This window comes from Spinacia oleracea, chromosome 4, assembly GCF_020520425.1.
Source record: "Spinacia oleracea cultivar Varoflay chromosome 4, BTI_SOV_V1, whole genome shotgun sequence".
NCBI classification, from domain to species: domain Eukaryota; kingdom Viridiplantae; phylum Streptophyta; class Magnoliopsida; order Caryophyllales; family Amaranthaceae; genus Spinacia; species Spinacia oleracea.
In genome coordinates, this window is record NC_079490.1 from 180,702,923 (window position 1) to 180,708,721 (window position 5,799).

General features: G+C 33.9%; 2 long non-coding RNA genes across 2 annotated transcripts; both read right to left on the minus strand.

The window, feature by feature from the left end:
* Positions 1 to 2,308: 2,308 nt before the first annotated feature.
* LOC110781823 (uncharacterized) lies at positions 2,309 to 3,155 on the minus strand. Its single transcript, XR_002531839.2, has 2 exons — positions 2,878 to 3,155; positions 2,309 to 2,745 (listed from the first exon to the last, which is right to left on the minus strand). It is a non-coding gene; the product is annotated as an uncharacterized lncRNA (long non-coding RNA).
* A 290-nt stretch (positions 3,156 to 3,445) lies between these two features.
* On the minus strand, positions 3,446 to 5,799 carry LOC130459656 (uncharacterized). The gene is made up of 2 exons (XR_008919187.1): positions 5,260 to 5,799; positions 3,446 to 3,871 (listed from the first exon to the last, which is right to left on the minus strand). It is a non-coding gene; the product is annotated as an uncharacterized lncRNA (long non-coding RNA).

Sequence of the window (5,799 nt, forward strand, 5' to 3'; positions counted from 1 at the left end):
TTGCGGACTATTAATTCTTATAACCTCGAAAAATTAAAAATAAAAATAAAATAAAATTGTTACTATCATTGACTTGACTTGACTTGAGTATTTTCCTAAATTTTGATAGTCACTGGAATGTTTGGGACCAGAAAAACAAAACACAAGGATGCTTTAGAACCACATAAAATAAAACAAAACAAAATCACTAGGTTTTTACAGGACCATTTCAACGATGACACTTGTTCTATACTTCACAAATTTTAGTACTATTTAGAATACTAGGACCTGGACTCGCGTTATCGTGCGCGGATGCCCACCGGAAAAAGCGATGAATTTTGGTGTTCTAAATCAAACACGATAAAACAAAGAAAATAATTTTTTTTGCTCTATTGATTTTATTTTCAATGAGCTGATCCCATTGTATTACAGGTGATGAAGACTCAGGGCTATTAGTTTGAGGAGTTGGATAATTAGGCAAATAAGATGGGGTCATCGTCACTATCTTATAAATATGGAGGACGATACTTGAATGGTTTGAAAATTCTGTAAAATAGTCTCATAGCCAACACAAATAGGACTGTGCACCAGTCTAAATTTGGCTCGGACCGGAATATGAATGAACCAGATCCGAAATTTGGTTATTTTCATGTCCGGAGATAGGTCCTGAACTATTCCGGACAAGACCGGTCCTATCCTGAAAATTCCGGAACAAACCGGTTCTAGACCTATTGGTACGGTTGTAACTTTTTCCATCTTCTTCTTTTATTTTCAAAAAAAAGAAGTTGTTGTACATTTCTATAGTCGTTGGCTGCTTGTTGTATATTTATATGAAAAATATGACAAAAACCAAGAATTTACATGCTTTACAAATTTTAAGCATAATATTGTATTTCCTAGTCCAACCGGAAACTTACAAATTTAATTAAAATTTAAAGCTCACATAAAATTAATTTTAAATCCCTTTATCATTTTCCACTTGATTAAAATTAATTAATTATAATTTTAACAAGGTTTTAATTTTATTAAAATAATTAGTATAAAATAAATTGTAATAATTAAATTAATCAAAATAAATTCCGAGAAAAATTAAAATTACGAAATTAAATTTAATTAAAATCGCTGTTCAACCGAAAATAAACAGAAAATAAACAAGTAATTTGGGCCAAGGCAAGGCTCATGGGGGCAAGGCCCATGCCTCGCCAAGGCTGCAGCGTCGCAAGAGCTAACCGCATGCATGGCCAAGGCCATCGCACAGCCAATCACGGGTACATGCATTATTTCTCGTTTGAGAATTGATCATCAATCAACTTTGACGATCTTTCTTTCTCCATTATATAAGAAAAGACATAGTCAAAGTTAGATCTAGTTAAATTCAAATCAATAAGAGGATTTCAAATATCAAATTTTTATAATTATAATTACTTATATGCACTTAAAGATATAAATTTCCAAAGAAGCGTGTTGGCATACATTCAAAAAGAAATAGGATGATGATAAAGGTCGCAAGTTGCGACAACATTTAGTTGTCGCAATCTTACGTGTCGGAGTTTAATTGGTACATATACGCGCCACGTAGGCTATGCATCATCAGATTATTTTTACTATCAATCTAATATTTTTACTATGAAAATATATAAATTAGGTATTCGACGTAAAGAAGGAAACAAATTATAATGTTAAGATTTTCCTACCTTTTTATGAAACATGTATAATAGGTTATATAAGTTAAATGCTTTAATTTCCAATTTAAACCATGACACATAAGCATGACATGTCATCATTGTGACACGGCTTAAAGGTCGCATGTTGCGACCTTTATCATTTTCGAAAGAGATATTACATGTATTGTGGAACGGAGGTAGTACAAAATGATGCAATAAGAATATAATCGCAAATCACAATAGTTAATTTTTTCTTCCTTGGGTTTATCCCGCTTTTGCAACCACAAAAAAAATTACAATAGCTTGAAACTTTTCAATTGCTCTATTAGTAGTAGATAATTTCAAAGTTCTAGTTGCCGGTTCTTTAGGGAAACCATAAAAATACCATCCAAGTTGAAGCAATAGATTTATATAGCAATAAATTGAAATTTTGGTTTAGAGGGGTGGTGCCGTAATGGTGGCCCTGGTGGGTGGTTGTAATTTGTGAAGAGAGGGAAAGAGTGGTAAGGTGTGGGACTATTGGTGTTGTTGTTTGGCTTGTGTTGGTGAATCCTTAAGTGGTGTAGATGAGGGTATAAAATGGTGTTAACAATATTGCTGACAAGTTATTAGTTATGGGTTTAAACAATTGCATAAACAAAAAATAAAAAGATGGAAGTGTTAAATAATGGGGCAAACTTGTAAACTTGTTTATATTTCTCAAATGTACTCCTGAATTTGGTTGGCCAAACATTTCTATTTCTCACAAGTATTTCTACAGAAGTAGCTTCTCAAAAACTACTTCTATGAAATAGAAATTGTATCGAGAAGTTTGGCCAAACATGCCCGTAGTATAGATGTTGATTTTCATATATTACATTTATTACAACAATTAGGAACACGTAGGTATGCGCGCACACATACACATATCGTATATGCACATATTCAACATTAACGAAAATATACCAAAATAATTTATGCTGAGCTTCTGGGATGATGATATTTGTTTAGGGTGTGATCACAAATGGAGGGGGAGGTGACGAGTCTTCAACACGACAGCAACCGCAGCAAACACCAGGGGGTGCAGGGTTGCAGCACACACAAAGTGGGCATACATTAGGCCCTGCATTAATTATTTGGCAATAAAAATTAAATTAGAGGTTTAATTTAATTAAGATGACTAATTATTAATAATCAAAAGTTTGTTCAAATAAATAATAAAAGGAAGAAAAAAGTGTTGAAGAAAAATAAATACTTGGAGGAGGAGGAGGAGGACGACGGGCTGGTTTATAACTTCGTGCTTCTGATGGTATGGTGGTGGATAAAACCACTACACAAATGATCATAAGAGTGACCCATTTTTGGATATTGTTTGTGGATTGGATTGCCATTTTGCAAAGCTTTAATTTGATGCAATTAAAAAGGTGGATTTTTTTTAGTTTTGCTAGAATACATGTATACTCAAAGTTTAGAGCATTTTATATATAGCAAAATGATAGGATAACTTGTATTTCACGCTACATCAAATATATATACCAAGAATATAAAATAAGAGTGTATCAGTACTCATATATATATATACTAGTTGTTGGACCGCGCGCTAACGCGCGCGATCCCCCAAGATATCAGAATTTGTTCGTATAATTAATTAGCGTATAAGCAAAATTTGTACGGGGAAAACCCGAGGGAATTAGGTAGTCCAAAACAACTACAAGGGATAGCATTCCTTATTCCAATATCGGGTGCTTGATCTGTTCAAATAGCAGGTTAATGCAAGCTAGATAGTACATTATAGGAGTTCATGTTAGAAAAACAACATTACATATTCCTGAAATCAGCATTGCAAATCAGAACATAAAGAACTCGGCATAGTGCCCGAGTCATAATATGTACAAGAGTAGTTATGTTCATGTTACAAAATATTTAAGGGGTATTTGTTGAGAACACTGCACTACGAGCTTGTTCCCTTCAAAAATCTCTAGGTAATGAGCCTACATTCCCACCTTCTATACTATCGCAACAGAAACTAATTTTGTTGGCAAGAAGTGTAGGAGCCATAAACATATTACGTGCAAATACTAAAGGGTTCGATTCTAGGCTAAGCATAAGGCTACCTATATCTTACAAGTACCGATTTCAAGCACCATTCAAGAACACCGTTCTTTGAAAGGCTCCTTTGGGCCAATTTCCAGCAGAAAGTGGGTGGACTTGAGCATCTCCTGGACCTTTTCAAAGGTCGCTCCATCATCCTAAAAATAGAGGTGTTTGTTAGCTTACAAACTGCTTAGATCTATGCTTTAGCAGAGAAGAAATTTTGCACAATCATGAAATAATGACTTCTGCATAGATCTGTGCTCTTTGCTCTTTTAAAGCTACATTTTATTAGTCTTAAATTCTACATAAAATGTGTCTCAGATTATGTCAATTGTTATGACTGTAACCTTCTTTCTTTTAGCTTGATGATTGACCATGGATTTTATTTAAAACAAATGAATAGTTAAAAAGTAGATCAAGCTCTCTAAAACTATGCAGTTGAGAAACATTGATGAATAATTCAAACCAGCAGATTTTTTTGCAGAGGGACGAAATCAATCCTGATAAACACAAACAAACATATATTAATCCTTTGCAAAAAGGCATAAATTATCAATATTGGTGTTAACATAATAGATCATCCGAAATACCATTCACAATTCACAATGTTTTTGCTTTTCCTGATTCCTGAATTAGTTATTGCCCCAACTAATGAATCTTGACAAATAACACTACAGTTTCACAACAAAAATTGGATGTTATACAAACAAATATCCAACAAAGGACCAAGTAGTGCACATTCAGTGGTCAGCATCACATGTCCATAGATCGTAGGAGGATTTTCGTTAAAGGCAAGCATTTTTTATAGTAGATCATATGTCTTGGGATACGAAATAGAGAGTTTACATTAGATTAGAACACAAATGGGCATCGAGAAGCAACATACCAACCACTCTAATTATGTGAGTTAACATGAACACATATCTAATCTTAACCTTGGTAGTAGTAAAAGGGTGAAAAGTAAAATGTCTACCTTTCCAAATAAAGAAAACGAAATGGTGAAGAAAAACTCTAACAAGGAAAGATAACCCCCATCCCTTTATATAGAGCAATGTAATTCTGGAAACAAGCAACTCTACAAAAGGATTTTTAACAAAAGGGAAAAATAAAATAAAGTACAGCTCATAAAATCCTACAACACACAGCCACAAAAAAAGGATTTTTTTTTTAAAAAAGACAGTATGGTTTGATTTTCTGTAAGAGGAAGGTTGTACTATCCCAGGAAAACAGGAATGTGGACAAGGTGAGCCCAAAAAATAGGGTTGCCTTATAAAGCTAATTTAGGGGAAAAAATACCACAGTTAACAACCCAAACGATGCCTAAACATGTAATCAACCCATTCAAAACAAATTTAAAGCAAGCAAACATTTTTACAAGCAACAACAAAACTAACCTAACTTGATCAACAAAGCAAGAGGATTAATTAATGCACCATAATTAACAGTTTACATATGCTATCAAAAAAGAACTACTTCAATTGGAGCCGAAACACAAAACCCCGATGTAAGGATGGAAAAAAGAAATGATAAGAATACAACATACCTGCTAACAGGCTACTTACTGGCTGTCGATCAAACCTCCATACTAACCGGAAATCATTCAAGCATGTGGAAAAAAATGAATTATTGACCCATTGAATGATCAATTAGGAATTAGGATTTGCCTAACTAACCAATTAATCACAGAATAAGCAATTCAATTCTTCCCACAGACAGGAAGGGTTCCGGTCGTCGTAGACGAACACCGGCGCCGCACAAAAGTAAAAACAGAGTAAGGGGAAGACGAATAAACGAGCGGAGAAGCAGAGGCAAAAGGAAAAAGGAAAGGAAAACCAGAGGAGAGAGGAATGTAATAAATTAGGAGAAAGAAACAAATTTCTTAGGAATCAGAAAACAAAAAAGATAGTAAGTGAAACAATAAATGTGGAAATATGCAAGCAACAAGGTTTGAACCTTGGTTGATTGAACAAGCATTATAGAGCTTGCAAAGGGAAGGAAAGCAAAAAATTTCCTTAGGAATAGTGAATTTCATGTATTTGTGACTCAAAACACTATTACTAAGCATAGTGTTCAAAATGTGAGT